Raw genomic sequence first — 18,786 nt, 5'->3', positions numbered from 1 at the left:
CACACAAGGCAGAGTAACATTAATAGTGTCAGGGATTAGTTTACTCCCATGGGATGGGTCTCAAGTTGGGCCAGGCTTTGGTTGGCCATTCCCCAAGTCTTTGCTACATCTTTGTCCCTGTAGACAGAAAATTTTATGTTGAAGAATTTGTGGGTGGGTTGGTGTTTTTATTCCTCCATTGGAAGTCCTGCCTGGCTATGGGAGGACTTTAAAGTTCCACTTTCCCTTGCTTCTAGGAGTCTCGGTTAGGGTGACACCCACAGACTTCCTAGGGCCTCCCCTATCCCAGGTCTCTGGCAAATCCCAGAGATGTCCCAGACCTTTGATTTCCATTCTTTCCCCTGACCCTCTTTCCCAAGCTCTCCCTACTTCTAATCTCTGTCCCTGCTCCCCTCCCCATCTCCTCTCCTACCTAGTATCCTCCCTCCCTCCACATCCAATCCCTATTTTATTTCCCCTTCTGAGTAGGATTCAAGCACCCTTCCTTGGGCTCTTTAGATTCTTTGGGTGTGTTGATTGTAGCATGGTTATCTTGTACTTTATGGCTAATATACACTTATAAGTGATTACATACCATGCATGCCTTCTTGGGTTTGTATTACCTCACTCAGGATTATCTTTTCTAGTTACATCCATTTGCCTGCAAATTTCAACATGTCCTTGTTTTTAATAGCTGACTAGTATTCCATTGTGCAAATGTACCAGTTTCTTTATCCATTCTTTGGTTGAGGGACATCTAGGTTGTTTCCAGATTCTGGCTATTATGAGTAAAGCAGCTATCAACATAGCTGATCAAATTCTCTTGCAATATTGTGGAACATCTTTTGGATATGTGCCCAGGAGTGGTATAGCTGGATCTTGAGGTAGAACTATTCCTAATTTTCTAAGAAAACCATGATATTGGTTTTCAAAGTGGTTGTGCAAGTTTGCACTCCCACCAGCAATGGAGGAGTGCTCCCCTTTCTCTATACCCTCTCCAGCATATGCTATCACTTGAGTTTTTGATTATAGCCATCCTGAAAGGTATAAGATTTCTATCTTAGAGTTGTTCTGATTTACTACATTTCATATTCTTACCTTTTGTAATGTGGAAATTTAAAAACAGATCTCACTTTTCCAGTGGGTTTCCTATTCAAAACTTGATTCAATCCATTCATTCCATCATCATTAATTAAATAAATGCATGGTTCTTATAGAAGGAGATACATATGTCCTGAGAGCATCATGTCATGAAGTGACATGTCCAGTGTCATTTGATCATGACAGATTAACTATAAGTGGAGATAAGACTGTTTTGCTGCAAAGCCAACCAGATATCCAGAGATGCCATTGCCATTGTCATGTGACATTTTACAACACAAAATAGAAAACTAAGAAATCAGACTCCTTAGGATCAAATTTCAGCAAGTGATTTTCCATAAGTAATTGAGGCTCGTACTTTTAATACAGAAACCAGGCATAAGGATTTTTCTTTCAAGAAGCTGATATGAGAACAAAAAGAGATCATCACCATAGCATTCGTACTTTTGTTCTTGGTGCATATTAATCACTGAATCCACGGTCAGGATGAACACACGTCTTGTGTCTGCACCATCATACCAGGTCCTCTGCCCCCTCCCTTCTTGTCTTGTCCTGGCTCCGTTTCTACACATATATGCAATTCTCCAAGCTCCCCCTGGCTGCAGATCTTCTTCTTGATGTCAGCTTTAATTTTCCACTTGCCACCTCTGTGCAGCATTCCACAGGAGAAAAATATTCTGGATCACTGACCTGCAAACGAGGGTGGTTCATCAGATGACAACTGCCTGATTCTGGGTGTATCTGGGCTGACTCACAGTGATATTGGATCCTGCGAGGACTGGAGAAGGACTAAAATGTTCTTGACATCAGATTTAACAAGTACAGTATCTAGAATCACCAAGACTGAAGGAAGATTCACTTCTGTTCAAAGGTCATCTCTGTTGCTTTGAAGGCTTTGCTAAGCTACATGACTTTTCTATGCTTTGCCATTTTTTATTCTCCATGAAATGATCATAAGCATCACATATCGACATGAATGTGCTGTAAAGGCTGATCTAATGCCTGCATGGTGCTTAACAAAGTAGCTAATAAACCCCAAATGTTTTTATAGTTCATGTGTATTTGATATCCTGCCATACCACCTTGGGTGTTTAACCAGTTCCACAGAGGCGTATTTGGTGCCAACAGCAGATATCTATTCAGCTGTGGATTCAGCTGTGGCCATCTGGCAGGCACTGCTTGCAAGTGCAGGCAAGTGAGGTTGCCTTGGTGTGGGGATCTACAGCATCTGCTTCTGGGAGAGAAGCTCTCCATGGCCCCTGGCATGTGCTCCACTCATAAATTCTCCCAGAAATGGGGACACAGCTGAGAGTCACCATTTGTGGAAACAGGCGGAATCCCTTGTTCACTGCTTTATCTCTGTGGAGCCGAAACACAGAACCCCTTGGATTGACATACAGCTGCTGGTTTCTAATGGCTTTCCCAGCAGAGGCCCTGCAGGCATCACTGCCGTAGGTCCTGGAGGAGAAAGAAGCCTACTGCTAAAAGATAGCCACAGAGAAGGAAATAGTTATTTAAAGAGATTTATGTAATGCGATTTGCCTCTTTTAAAACATTCAATGGCTCCTGTGGTAGGCAGAATGGCTTCCCAAAGGCTCCAGCGCTTCTATCTCTGGATCTGTGACTCTGTAACATTAAAAAAAGCACTGATGCACTTTCTGATACAGCGGAGGCTGCACACTTTGGGTGACCTAGCTGGCCATGGTCTACTTACTTAGGTCTTTAACATTGGAAGACCTTTTTAATCTGCCGATTAGTGGGTTGTGGCAGAAGAGAAAAGAGAGCCTGGGAGCCTGAATGGACTTGAGCACTGTTTCTGGAAGTGGGCATTTGGAAAGCATTAGAAAGACTGTGGACTGGATGTAAGTAAAGCAAGCCCCAGCTGAGCGAGTGCACTGAAGGAACAAGGACAGGGAACTGGATTCAGGCAATAACACTCATGGACTTAGAAACGAGGTGGTTTTTTTTGTTTGTTTGTTTGCTTTTGTTTTTTTGTTTGTTTGTTTGTTTGTTTTGAGCACATCTTTGCTCTGACTTCAACCTCATGAAATCCTGGCAGGGTCCATAAGGACAGCTGACTTACAGAACTGCGGGATAATAAACATGCATGGAATTAAGTCATTAATTTTGTAATGATACATTCTGACTTCAGTACAAAATGAATATGACTTGCCAAAATAAATTTCAAATTTGTTGCAATGGTGTTAAGAAGCCAGCCCTGTCCCAGTCCTCATTTTCCCACAACAGTTTTTGTATTTTTTATCTTTGTCTGCTCCCTAAGATGATCCGCTTCCCTCAACATCACCTCTGCTCATTGTCAGTCCCTGCCACCTGCCCTTTCAATGATGTAAAATTTTGAAATAGGTAAAGATCCTTTTAGGGTCTTGCCCCATGCTAGACAAAGACCTTTGATATACTTAACTTCTTGGGTCCTCCAAGCCGGTGCTTCTGCTCAATCATTGAGAGAACAATGACTAAATCCAATGTTAAACTTGCAGAGCTGGGGTTTGCTAAGTTTAAGACTTAAGAGCACAAGCTGAAATTTATGAACCACTATGTCTGAGATGAGAGTGAAACTCCAGCATATTTTTAATAATCTGATCAAACAAGATGGAGTTCCTGCCGTACGGAAAGTCACCTAGTTATCCAGTGGACTAAATAATAGTTATCTGTAAACAAACAGAAAAGTACATTTACAATGCAACAGAAGGTAAAATATGGTAGTAATGGTGGCTGTGAAAGAAAGGGCTATAATGTAATCCCCTCTATGAAGGTATATTGAACTGAGATCTAATTTAAAAGCACCCTAAGGCTAAGAGAGAGAGAGAGAGAGAAAAAAAAAAGATAAGCAAGTTCAAAGCCCCAGAGACAAGAAGAAACTGGCATTTTCAAAGGCCAGGAAGGTCACTGGAGCAGAGGGAACAAAGAAAGAAGGGAGAATAAAGAGCCTAGAGAAGCAGGCAGGCCTCAAGGACAGCTTTCTAGACTACAGTTCAGAATTTATATTTTATTCTTATTTCAATGGGACTCCATAGGGTTTGAACTTTTTCACTTCAAATGAATAGTTTTCAAAATCAAGTTGATAAAATAGTGTGATAAGGTACCCTGAGCTGATGTTATTACTTCGTGGGTTTCTCAGCACTGATTCTAGGTACCTTATTCTATTTACTTCTCAGTGAAGCAAGTCCCACACTACAAAATCCCATTAATGGCTTCAGACATAATAGACATAGATCTTTTCTAAGTACAACCATAAAGTCACTGTTAGGCCAATAAAACCCTATGACACCATCAACCCCGCTGGAAGGAGAGAAGTTTTCAAGTATGCCAGTGAGAAAGCCAGCAGAGGGTAATGGGAAGATGGGACTGGAAAGGATGGAAGCGCTAAGGCTGGGCAAACAGGGAGGTCAGAATTGATTGCAGATTGGCCCAGGCACTAATTGTCAATAGTTATAGAGAAGATTTGAAAAAAGACTCCTTGTGCTTGTGTCTCAGTGATGGGACTGTGGCAGTGAAAGCCTGGAAAATCTGATTTCCAAATGGTTGTTCTCTATTACATGCTGCAGCAGCATGGAGATTTGCATCCATGTCAGGTGCTCTGCTGCCCTTAATCTTACCCTGCACTCCCATCATCCCTTCTTGGGAGTCTCCTTAGTAGCCAAGGTCACACTCATGTGCTTTTTCTTCCTCGGATTTTTCAGGGTTCTTTGTTTTATGTTTCATTTCTGTATCTGCTGACTCAAGCACACATTCTATTACAGCATGTGGTAAGGATTCTTAAGACATGCTGTAAGACTCTTTATGAAAGACACGTGTTTGACTCTGCCGTACACTGCTTCTCTGGTCTTAGAGTGTTATTATCCCTCTCTCAGCATGCCATTCAACTTTTTACTTCTGGGATAAATGCCTGAAAAACTGAGCTTAAGTCAATGAGACATAAACCTGGCTCTTGATTTCAGAGGTTAAAGCGTGTGCTCATTGGATCCCATCACATTGGGTGTGTGGCGGGAAGGTTTCTTACTCCATGGTTTCTAGAAAAGTCGGTAGTGCAGGGTCCCAATACTCCCCTTAAAGGAACATCCTAGGGACTTCCTCTTACTAAGGCTCGAACTTCCTACACAATCCATCACTTCCCAACAGCACCACAGAATGGCAAACAAATCATTAGTATACGGACCTTGCCGAGACATTTAAGATCCAAGACATGACTCTGAGTACCCTTAGTTATAAGTTAGGATTACTTCAAGCTTCCCTGTTGTGCGTCTGGATGGCACGGGTTTAATTAATTAAATGTTGTTTCATACCTACTAAACACTAGTCAGAGATGAGAAGTCATTATAATAGTTGCTGCTCTACTCATTTCTGTTATTTATTTGCTACCAGAAATGAAGAAAGAATGCTGCCATTCACCTGGATCTGTGCCACCTGTGCAGGGCTCAGAAGGTGAACCAGGCTTAGAGACAAGAGATGAAGACCGTGTTTGTGGAGGCAAACAACCAAGCACCAGCCATTTCGAAAATATGGTATGGGAGTCTTAAATTGAATCCACCTCCGGTTTGAATAAGTATGTGAAACAGCAAACTGTTCTATGATTCAGATTTATGAAAACAATCTTCCTCTACATCAACATAAAAAGTGTGCATACACACACACACACACACACACACACACACACAATGCAGGCAGATTTGACTTATACATTGTCATTGAAGCATTGTTTAAATATTATCTAAGAGCTCAAGAGAAATCTAAGGATTTTATTATGTAGAAATTTTACCATGGACACTCATAAATTCCAATTAAGGCAGCCTGTAGCAGAGCCTCAGGAGGAAGCACAATTTCTGTTTGTTCTCAATGTCTCATTAATGGCATGCCTTCACAATGGGTTACAGATGGAGGCATGTCTCCAAACAAGATAGTTAACAGATGGGTGCAGACTGGTGTCAAAGGCTGTGCTTCTCTTTGTGTCAGTGATGTCACAAGTGAAGAGAACCAATAGGAGGCATTAGTGGCAGCAGACCATTCTCTGTGTCAGTTTTTAGCTTTGGAAGACCAAGATTTGAGTTCAACTTCTAATAGTAAGTAACGTAGAACATCAGGAAGAAGTCTATACCTCTGGGTATTTTTAGGGTTGTCTAAAGCAAAATCAGGGAAAACAGAGCATTTGTTAGCAGAATGTGATATGCTTCCTCCTTGCCTGAAATTATTTTGTTCATTTGTTTCTTTTGCCTTCCTATTTATTTACTTATTTAATCATTTTATAGCCTGATCTCAGCCCCCTTCCAGTTTTAACCCCCTACTTCCTAGATTTCTACTTCTCTGAGAAGGGGGAGCCCTCCCGCAAAGGGTACCAACCAACCATTGCTCCACAAGTCACAATAGGACTAAGCACATCCTCTCCCACTGAGGCCTGTAGCAGTCCAGCTAGGGGGAAAGGGATACAAATGCAGGCAACAGAGTCAGAGACAGCCACAGCAACCACTGTTAGGGGAATCCACATTATGACCAAGCAGCACATCTGCTGTACATGTGTAGGGGGTCTAAGTCGAGATTCTGCATATTCTTTGGTTGGTGGTTCAGACTCTGTGAGGCCCCATGGGTCCAGATTAGTTTATTCTGGAGATCTTCTTGTTGTGTCCTTGACACATCCAGCTCTTCTATTCCATCCTCCCCCTTTCCCACAAAATTCCCATAGCTTGGCCTACTGTTTGGGTGTGGGTCTCTGAATCTGTTTCTATCAGCTGTTGGACAAAGTCTTCCAGAAGACAGTCATGCTAGCAGTCTCAGATAGGGTCACCCCCATAGACTCCTGGGAGTCTCCTCTGTCTCAGAGATGCACCACCACCCTACACACAATTTTCTCAGTTCGCCTTATCTTCCCACTCACATCTGATCCTTGCCCCCTGTTACTGTCCCCACCCAGTTCCCTCCTTTCATCTACTTCAGATGATTATTTTATTTTCCCTTGTGAGTATGATTCAAGCATCCTCCTTTGGGCCCAACTTGACTTCTTTGGACCTGTGGACTGAGCATGGCTATCCTGTTCTTTATGGCTAATATATATATATATATATATATATATATATATATATATATATATATATATATATATAATATCTTTCTAGGTCTTGGTTACCTCACTCAGTATGATGTCTTCTAGTTTTATCCATTTGCTTTTAAATTACATGATATCCTTGTTTTTAATAGCTGGCTAGTATTCCATTGTGTAAATGTACCACAGTTTCCTTTGTTCATTTGTTGGTTGGTCTAGGTTGTTTCCAGTTTCTGACTATTATGAATAAAGCTGCTATCAACATAGCTGAGCAAGTGTCCTTGTGATGTGATGGAACATCTTTTGGGTATATGACCAGGAGTGTTATAGCTGGGGCTTGAGGTAGATCTGCTCCCAATTTTCTGAGAAACCATCAGATTGATTTCCATGGTGGTTGTCCATGTTTGCACTCCCAACAGCAATGGAGGCATGTTCCCTTTACCTCACATCCTCACCAGCATGTGATGTCTCTTGAGTTTTTGATCTTAGCCATCCTGACAGGTATAAGATGGAATCTCAGAGTCAACTAGGTTTGCATTTCCATGAAGAATAAAGACCTTGAACATTTCTTTACATGATTCTCTGTCATTAGAGATTCTTCTATTGGGAATTCACTGTTTATCTCTGTACCCCGTTTTAAGTAAAAATAATTCTTTTTTCTTCTACATTATTCCATTTTCTTATGTACAAGAACATGCCCAATTCAGTAATATTAGTTAACAGTAAAATTATCACAAGAACATATAGACTCTTACAAACACACATAGCAACACCTTTTCCGAAACAATGCCTACTATTTTGTGGTAGAAAAGTGAGTCTGTTCATATCATTAGCCATCATATCTGGTTTTAACTAGTGTTCCTCAAATGCCTGTATATGCTGGTAAACACATGCTACCTAGCACGTGTCAAGCTCTGCTCATAGTCAATTTGTATAAGAGAAATTATGAGTCCAGGAACATCAACAACTAACCCAGAGCTAAAAAGGCAAGGGCAGTGTAATGAAGCCACCATGTCTTATTTAACATTCCAAATACTTACACTATACATAGTTTCCTCTATTTTCTGCATGGGTTAAGTTGTATTAATCTACTCACTTTTCTTGATATTAGTATTTTCACATGTCTACTTATTAAGTACCTAGTGAATAATTAACCTAAAGCTATCATTCTCGTGTCCCAGCTGTGAGCTAGATTATTTTATTTCATGTTCTTCAGAAGATTCCAGTAAGGTGTCAGTTGGGTGTGAACAGCACAGAGACAATGCTGGGGAGGCTGAGATGTGAAGAAACTTTCCTGCATCCTGATGTATGAAATGTCTGTAAGGGCTAAAGGGAAGTAATGGACTAGTCTTCATTTTCCATTGAGAGATCCAGAAAGTTAATAGTTCTAGGAAAGTTCTGTGAAGATTCTAAATAAATACACTCTTTTCTTTTTGTAAGTCCCTATTTGTGTTTAAATTATAACATTCCTGAGTAAATAATGTTTTATTGGAAAATTTAGAAGACTAAACAGAAAAAGAACAGGACTTTTATTCCCAATTTCCCTTCTAGTCAACATTGAGTTTCTGGTAATACTATGCCTAGTTTTCATTCCTCTGTGTTTGCCAATGTATTTATATAGAGTGAGCGCTAAACACTTTATGCAAAATTAGACTCTCTTATCAAGTGACTTTATTAATAATGTAGCACAGGTCATTAGACGTTGTTATTCAAACTTTTTCCACATCACACTTTTGGATGAGTGGTTAGTTACTTCTCCAATCCTTAGGAGGCAGAGAGTGTGTCCTCTACTAATGGTTTCAGGTTCGAATCCTTATAACCCAGGAAGCTGCCCTCTCCTCAGGGTTCAGGGGCATCAGGTCATGGTTAATTGCTTCATGCTCTTGTGTAGAGCGTCATGGGGGAGGGAACATGAAGCCAAGAAGTGTCTTTATTGCCTGATGGATGGGAAACGGAGGAGAAGAGGGAGAGAAATTGAGAGCAAATCAGGTACAAACATGAAAAATAGGAGGCTGTTCTCACTTCCTCTAGCTAGGTCCCGTATAAGCTTTTAAATTTTTTTCATTTATTTAGTCATTCACTTTACATCCCAATCATAAGGCCCCTCCCTCCTCTCCTCCTTGTCCATCCCACCTTCCCTTCCTCTTCTCTCATCTCCTCCTCTCCCTCAGAAAAGGGGAGCCCCCCCCCAATGACCCACCCCAGCATTAGTTCTGACCACATCCTTTTCTACCATGGCCTGGCAAGGAAGCCCCTGCCCTGCCAAACACACACTATGTGAGGTTTTTTTTTTTTTTTTTTAACCATCTTCTACAATAACATCTCAAGCTGGGGACCAAGTCCTCCATACAGGAGCCTGTGGGGAACATTAACAATTCAAAAATAGCAGATGTCCTTATCATAATGTTACAGCGATAGTTAATTGACATTCTGCATTTGTGAACTCAATATCTCCTTAATCAGTCCTGATAATCACTCTAATCCACCTATCAAAGTAAATTATAAGTACATCTACAATTCCCTCACTCCATATCATTACAATCTCAGAGCCTCAACATGGGGTCTTGCACAAACAGCATCACTGAATGTGTGTTTCCTGAATGGCCGCAGTTTCAGTATTTACGTGATCATTGCCATTTTAATTGCTCACCTGGGCCTGTAGTGAAGATTTCTTAATCCAAATCTTGCTCTAATTCTTTCCACCTTTAAAATGAGTTCACAGGAAGAAAATTGTGTTTGGACCAAAGGCTATGGTAAACTCCCAGTCCCTGAATATGTGCTGCCAAATTTGCAGTGGTCTGAGGCTGTAAGCATCTTCCCTTCCTACTGCTAATGTATGAAAAAGTCCTTTTTCTGTATTGCTGCCAACAGTGGATGTTATTTATTTTGTAATCCTTGATAATTAGAGTGGTAGGAAATGGTATCCTATTTCATTAATGAGTAGTAAGGCTGAGCAGTCGTTCATGAGTTTATAGCCAGGTGTAGGTCATTGGTAAATTCTGTTATTTTATTAATTTGCTTTTCAGGATTCAGATATAAATATTATTTATAACAGAGATGTACTTACTATAAGGTTAGCTCTAGGTTTATATGTTGATTGTAGTGTGTACATATATATATGTATAATGTATATATACTAAGTTTATATATGTGTGCATAAATTATCATATGCATTATGTATAATAAGAAAACAATTATCTGAATTGTTGTGTATATTAAATAAACATACAATGAAAGCATGTATGCAGGATAAGAATCTTTCATATCTTAAATTTAACTTTTATAAAATAAGTTACACACAAGAATGGGCAGGGGGGTTGTTGCAAATGAACTGTGGCTTATGACTGTGTGTTGTATGCTTGTTTCCCGGGATGGTGGCTCTATTTGGGGAAACGCAAAGGCTGAGGGGAGGGAGCACATCTGTAGGAAGTAGGGCACCCATGTCCTTGGGGATTTCCTATCCTTGGCTTCTTCCTATGGTTCTTTCTGCTTCATCTCCAGCCATGAGGCGAACTTTAATGGTGTCCCAAGAAAAGGGCAAGTCCTTTGAGACTTAGTCTCATTGTCATTAAGCACTTCCCATGGGCATGGGACTTAGCAACTTGATTGGATGCTCTGAAGCCTTAAGTCAAAATAAATCTTTTCTCCTCAAAGCTTTATAGTAAGAATTTCACTAACCTGAGTAAGTTCCAGAAGAAAACAAAATATTATTCCATGATTATTAGCAATACTCATTTGGAGGAGGGAAGAAAGTGCATGGGACTTTGTGATAGAAAATTACTTTTGCTGAGGGGGTGTTTGGAAGCAGATAGTAACTTAGAGATGAATGTGAGGAAAGATGTCTCTGGAGAAGTCTGCTGAGAAACAGAACAAGACACAATGAAACAGTCAAGAAGGTGTTCAGAATATGAAAATAGCATGTGCAAAACTCCTACGGCAGAGCAAAATAAAAACGATTTTTGTGGTCATACAAAAACATTCAAAATAAATTAAATGATCCTTTCGTAGTAAGATAAAATTACATAGTAATATCAAGACTTAAGAAATTCTTTCAAAGTTAATGGGAAAATAACATTGATAGCAAAAGCTTTTTTCTGAGATCTTTACACATTTACAAGAAAATGAAAGCAGGTGTTGCCACTGTCACCATTCTCCCCTAGATTATACTTGCATCGTTGGGCTTAATTTTAAACCCAGAGATTGCAAGAATTTTACACCCTGGACTGTGCTGTCCAGCAAGTGGATAATATGCTTTCATCTTTCCTTCAGGATTTGTGTGCAGAATTACTCAGTATATCTCTCCTTTAGCTCTGGAATATCAGCATAATAAATATGTTCGTTGACATTTTATACAAAAGTTGCCCCATAAACTGGCTCCACTTCCTTGTTCCCTCTCTTCTCAAGGTTTAGCTGTTGGGATGGCATCTATTTTATGTTGTTTTTTAAATGTATAGATTCCAAAGAAGCAGCAAAAATGTTGGGCCACTGGCAAGGTTAACAGTGACATTAAGGGAGTATAAACACATTGCCTGATCACAGATACTTGTATGAGGAAATTAAGCTTTCACCAGCTTTTTCCACTAAAGCCCCTTACATTAAGCTTGGCGGGATAACCTCTCCTTCCTACTTAATCTAATTTATTGTGCTGTCCTGCAAGTGCATAATACACTTTCATCTTTAGTTCAGGGTTTATGAGCAGAATTAGTCAATATATCCCCCCTTTAGCCCTTGAACATCTGCATAGTAAAAACGTTAATTGACATCTGGCTGTTCTGATGCAGCTCATGTCCACGAGCTTATCAAGCGATGTTGCTAAGCTTATGTAATGGTTAAACCTCTTGAAGCCCCACCCTTCCATGAGGGACTATTGCCCACTGATGATGGCTGTGAAAACTACTGATTACAGGCCAGTATTGCAGCAAAAGGCCTCCCATCCATATTTATGCAGGTAAACTTACTTAAGTCCAATTAGTCACACAAACGCACACACACACACACACACACACACACAGGCGCACACACACACACACACACAAAGATGTGAAAATAGAAAGTAGGCTTTTTTGGAAGAAGTGTTTCAGGTAGAGGAGAGAAAGATGAGAAAGGGTTTTAGGAAGGAAAAAGAATGAAACTATATACATGTATTCCACTGTAGGAGAATAAAAAATTAATGAAAACCATAATAGTTTATGTTTATGAAATCCTTGAGTGATTTTGATGTTAAGTAAAATACCTCGTTCCTTGATCATAAAATTGGCAACATGTATTACCAGATTACTTGCCGTTTGTTTTCCTTTGTAAACTTATGATTATGGACAATAATCAATTTCTGAATGTAAACAGAAGCCCATTGACTTTAGATTTTTGGGAGTTGTGATGTGTACCTGTAATCACTGTAAAGGAGGCAGAGGAATAAAGATTACTAGTTGGGGCCACCCTGACTGCATATTGAGTCCCTGTTTAAAGCAACATAAAACTTGACCCTTTTCGCTCTGACCACACGCTTATTTTAAAGACTGTTTCAACCAATCAGTTATGTGCGAGGTACAAAGAATTTCAGCAAATCGATTTGGTCTTAGCTCTCTTTTCCCTTCCCTAGTCTCCAGGTATGATATAAAATAAAGATACTGTCAATAAATGCCTTTTGTGTCTCCCAAATTTTATAGTAGTATTTATAAAGGAGGTCTTGTTTAAGTTGTGCTCAAGCTTTACAAGAGTATTTGAGTGTTGGTTTTATTAAATGCATTTTCAATAAAGGAAGTCAGGGTTAAATCATGAGCCAGGTATCAGGATTTGACTGGAGTCTTACTGTGCCCAATGTCTAGGGCTTCCAGGCCAGGCACCTTGTTTTGTTCCATTTTCACAGAGAGCCTTCCTGCTCACCAGGGCCCACAGCTAGAAATCAATCCCCAATCAATCCAGGACCACTGTGCATGAGCAAGTTAGGGATGCTGCCTCACAAATGTGCCACTGTCAAGAGTATACAACTCAACCATTCTTTGGTCCTGGTAGGTGGAATCTAAAGGCTTATTTCTTCCTTAAGAGTGCTGCCCATGTGAGGGTGCTGCAAGTAATCAGCTGAGGTTAATTTCTAAGCACTCCTGAGCTGCTAGTGATAAATGTATGTATGCACATATAATCACCAGTATAAGTGAAAAGTCCCCCTTCACACACTTGAATTTGCCCCTGAAAGCTGCCATTGCCATAACTGTTAGAGCTATTTTTATACCAGACCTGACGATTCCCATGGGTAAAGCTTGGCTTACTCTATTTCAATTCCATCTGTGCCCATGGATCCTGGCACATTATAATGTGGTCTTCCCTTTTCAGATTTCTGTTTTTCCTCACGCTGTCCTCTTATCAAATGGCTTCTCCCCTGCTGCTCCCTATACTTTCATGGATAGAATGTTTAATCTGAAAATCACCATCATTAGCATTCCCACATCTTTAGCCATTTATCATTTCTTTGTGTAAGGAAATGAGATTTCTTTCTTCTCTATAAAACATCTAATAATTTGTTATTAGCACTACTCACCCTTCTGTGCTTATGAGATTTATTTCTGCTATATACCTTTTATTGAGCCTGCTTAATCCTGTCTTCTTTAGATTTCAAACCTCTTAGGACAACTCTTTCAGTTTTGTCATTTTTTTTCATCAAGTTTGTTTAATAAGTGATGTGGATGATTTTTTCGGTAACAATAGGCTTAGAAGTTCCCCTTTGACAAATTAACACTTTTTATACATCACATATAGTATATAGTGTCTGCAGCTTGTCATGAAACATACACATACACACACACACACACACACACACACACACACACACACATACCTCATAGAAAGGGTTAACTCCTGAATGTTGGTAACATAAATTAAGATTCCTAAGGTTGAGAAATATTACCTGGGACTTTGTAGCAGAAGGCCCACACTTTTGCATGTAGCATGTTCTTAGTATCTTCGTAATATCTTCACATAATCCTATTGAAAAAGACTAAAATTCACCCTCAGCTGACTCTAATGTCTTTGTGGAGAATCTTCATCACCATGTTGTATTGCATGGAAGAAGTTGTTGTATGATTGGAACAGGATGTCAGGTAGCCATGGTACCCAGTGAGAGTAGAGATGGTCATGCCTTAGTCAGGTAGCCATGGTACCCAGTGAGAGTAGAGATGGTCATGCCTTAGTCAGGTAGCCATGGTACCCAGTGAGAGTAGAGATGGTCATGCCTTAGCCAGAGAAGCCATGAAAGCACCCCTGTTGCCATTAGGAATGGCCAGTTCCTGGAGTAGACCCACTGCAGCACAGGCAGAGCTTGGACGTGACAGGACAAAGATGGCATCCTGAGACTATTATCTGTACCTAAAGCTAAACTTAGCTTCACACCACCTTAGGCTCTATATACACAGGAAAAAAAAAAAAAAAGAATTCTCTCCACTTAAATGAGTTTGAGTCTAGTATTCCGTCTCTTGCCACCAACTGAGTCTCATATATAAAGTAGGTATCTGTTAATTTTTTGAAGAGATCCTTAAGGAAGTAAACAAAGCTGCCATTGAGGGCTCTGGAAGAGCCTTTAACAAGGAGCCTTTGATAGTGGAAAGATGATGTGAATATTAATGCCACATCTCCAGGGAGGGCAGTTCTGACCTTCAGTATTAAAGCTAAGCAAACAGGCCTCCATCAATTCCTCACAAGTTCCTGCCAAACAGCCTTAAAGCACAATACTGTGCCACAATTGAAGTGAAGAATTTTTTCCAGTCTTGTCTCTTATCTAATGCCTAGGACACCCTGGGTTAAAGACCAGAGACTTCTGTATGGTGAAAAATTTGGGCTATTTTAAACAGCATAGATAGGGGTGACTAAAAACCCAAGTGCTCTTATAACAATAAGAAAATGTTTGTTTTCCTATTAACCAGAGTCTTTAGTCAGCTGAGATCTGCTATAATACTTTATTGTACCACTGTCTCAGCCTCAGTCTTCCAATCCATAAAATGAAACTCGTGAGTAAATACTTGTGAGATTTTAGCACATTTAATGACCAAGACACTCAGTTTTCCAGCTCAACAATTCTCAGATTGTTAGTCACAGAATGAAATGTCCCGAAAACACCCAGCTGCAGTACATCTACACCTGGAAAGAAATTGGGACAATAGTAGCATCTCTCAATCTTTTAACGTAGATTTATTTATTGTAATTTCCTGTGTCTCAGTGCTATGCCTGCATGCATATCCTCGCACCATGTGTGTGCAGTGCCCACAAAGACAAAAAGTATGTGTCTGATACCCTGGTACCCTGGAACTGGAGTGTGAGTAGGTTGTTAGCAGATGTATCAGTTGTAGTCAGGCATTCTGTAGTCACATATTCTCTGAGTTCCGGGCAGTAGTAGGTCTCTTAGTACCCTTTGTTAGCTGAAAACAAACAAACAAAACAAACAAACAAAGATCTTTAATGAGAGTTAAACTTATCTGTGCCTCTAAAGGATAAATGTTTAGAACACAGTTATAATTCTATTAATTTAGGAAAATGAAAGTAATAAATTCCTCAAAGCTCTATAGTTCCTCCAGCCATGGATAATATAATTTTGTTGTACCAGTCATGGATTCCCTCTCAAATTTGGGGAGGATAAATAAAACAGAAACAATAAACTATACTGTGGTTTAGGAGATACTTGAACCCACCCTGAGCAATAATGCAAAGAGAAATTTATTAAGCTAGCATCAAAAATTTGGGGGGGGGGGTGTTGAGGAGGGTTTCAGACTCTTGGGGGGAATATTATTACTCTGTGTCATAGTTCAATTTAAACCAAATATGCTTATACATAACATGCTTCCCTATGGCTTTTTCAAGCATACTTTGTGGTATTTATCGCTTATCTTTCACTGTCTATCCATATATCCCTCAACCTTTGCCCTTTACGAGAACCGTGAAGCCTTTTCCTATGTTAAGTTGCTTTAGCCATGTATTTTGTCACAGTAATAAGGAGAGCAACTAATTCAATGGGCTGAATAATTCACTCAGGGTAAAGTCAAATTATATCAAAGGAAAGCTCTGATGATAAACTTCTAAGAAATCTATGTGCAGGATTAATGTACTACCACAACTAATTTTGAAATATTTTCATTTGTACTTTTAATCAATCCAGTTTACAAAACAACAGATTCTAGTAAGATGTTTCCGTACATGTTTACAATATGCTGCCACCTTCTTTTCCTCCAATTCTACTTCTCATTGGTTCTTTTGTCTTCCTAAACTGTCATCTTTCCAATTTTACGTCAAGTGAATAGATAAATTTACATATATGGCATACCAGTAATCTGCACATATGCATAAATTTATACAAACACATGGATTCTAACTAGATTCTCATAAAAAAGCCTGCATTTTTTACTTATTACTCAAAACACAAGGACCTCGAATCCATCCATATTCTAGCAAATGACGTAACTCTGTTCTTATTTATGGCTAAATAAAATTTTATCATGTACCAACACTATAATATCTTTATTCATCCATCAGCTGGTAGGCACAAGAGGGTGATTCAATGATTTTACTATTAAGAATAATTTCCCAATACAGTATACAGGTGTCTGTGCTGAAGTAAACATGTATTTCCATGATGTGCTAGTTTATTCCTTTGGGTATCTAGAAGTGGTATAGCTAGACCATGTAAACATTCTTTTTTATGTTATTTTAAGGAACATCTATGAAAATTTCTATACTGGCTGCACCAGTACACTAATTTACACCCACCTGCCCATTTTATTCACACTCCTGACTATTAAGATCCCCTTGGATGCACAACTGACTCTTAGCATCCATGGCAGCATGTTCCATGCAACTTTTCCCTGAGACACAAGTTCCCATGGTAATGATCAGTGAGTTTTTCCCACCGGCTATTTTATGGTGTGGATTTGTCCAAAGTGAAGAGATTGAGTAGGCCAATGCTTTCTCTTTCCATTTAACAAAGCCACTTCCAGTGAATTCTAAAATGCTCTAGGATTCTCAAAGATTATATTTTCACAGTTTTGGCATAGTCTTCTGAAGTCTGAATGCTTATGAAACACACAAGAATATTTGATGAGTAGCAGGTGCCATATCACACTTTAATTCAGCATTAACCAACAACACCAGGCCTCCCTAAACTCTGTGTAAAGCTGAAGGTATGGAGTCTTACTTTTAAAGGTCACCAACAAAAACATGGATATTTCTTTAAACCAAATCTGTGAATGGGAGAGGAGTGGAAGCAGAATGTCCCTGTCTTAAGTATATTCTGAAAGAACTGTAGAGAGCACACACAGTGCAATTCCTGGTTTCCACAGCACCCTCCAGCTACCCTTCAGGAAATCTCTTTGATGGAATTGTTGAACCAAACTGGCTTTCTTTACAAAATTACAAGAGATTAAAAAAAAAAAAGAAGAGGTGGCTGTGATGGGAGCAAAATAACAGTCCTGAGTCTTGATACTTCTAAAGGAACTAAAGGTTCCATATGCCAGATCCTAGTGACTTCCAGCTTTGCTGGGCCCAGAAGATCTATGATTCTGTGTTTGCACCATGGGGACAGACTGTGTGCTCTGTCTTATATTTTCCTAATCTTCTAAGCCTCTGTTGAAGTGAGAGTCCACTGGGCATTTTCTAGAGTCATGCCTGAAAAAAATCGATTCAACAGTCATTCAGTCACTGGACACCAAAAAAGAGAGGAGGTGGGCCCCACCCTTCTCTCTCAGACAGGAAAGGTTACTTAGCTGCAGTTTACTCTACAATTTCCTCTAGACTAAATGGATTCTAAGTTTCCTTCTGATGTGAAAGTGTTTAGAAGCCTCTGAGTTACTGGTATACAAATGGAACTTAGCTCAAATTCTTTCATGAAAAGTTAAGGAACAAAAGAGATATGCTGGAAATAAAACTTGGCCATGAATCCTCTGTTGTCAGGTTTCTGTGAGTCAGCCTAGAAAACAGGCACAGTTTTAAAAGAGAAAGTTGTAGGATGGTGGCAAGAGAGCCCGATATGGAATGAGGGTTGATTCCGATATCAAATCCTTTCTGCCATGAGCCGCATGGCCTCAGGGAAGGAGCTAAACAGCGCGCCTACACACTTTCAATACCTACAAAACAGGAAAATAATTTTAAGGTGAAAGCATGTATTTGTTTAACTGTCTGTTCAGTCATTCATTCATTCATTGAACAAAACAAGACAACTTTTGGACCTGGTTGCTCAGTTCTTGGTGGTCTCTGTGCATAAATATGCTGGGCTTAATTCCCATGTCCACTGTTGGACACATGTACTATGCTATTGGCTGAATACTGAGACAAACATTGCTTCATCAATTGAAGCAGCGTAGCCGTGAGGAACTCTAGTTTAGCTGGGTAGATGACAAACTTACTATTCACCCTCTATCTGCCAAGTTTTTATTCCCATAGCTTTCATGGTATGTTCCCTATACAGGCCCCTTATACTGGTCTCAGCCTGTCTTCCGGGATCCTTGATAACTGAATTTTATTGAAATCTTAGTATCTAACTTTATTCTTTTTCTCTTCCTCTTGATTTTTAGAACTAAACTTTTCTGCAAGAAATCTTTTTTTTTTTTTTTTTTGTCTTTCCTGGCTGTGACTGTCAGTTCTCAAGAAGCTAGGAATATGACCCAAGTTATCTAGAGCAT

This window comes from Acomys russatus, chromosome 26, assembly GCF_903995435.1.
Source record: "Acomys russatus chromosome 26, mAcoRus1.1, whole genome shotgun sequence".
NCBI lineage: Eukaryota > Metazoa > Chordata > Mammalia > Rodentia > Muridae > Acomys > Acomys russatus.
Note: the sequence above shows the minus strand (reverse complement) of the source record.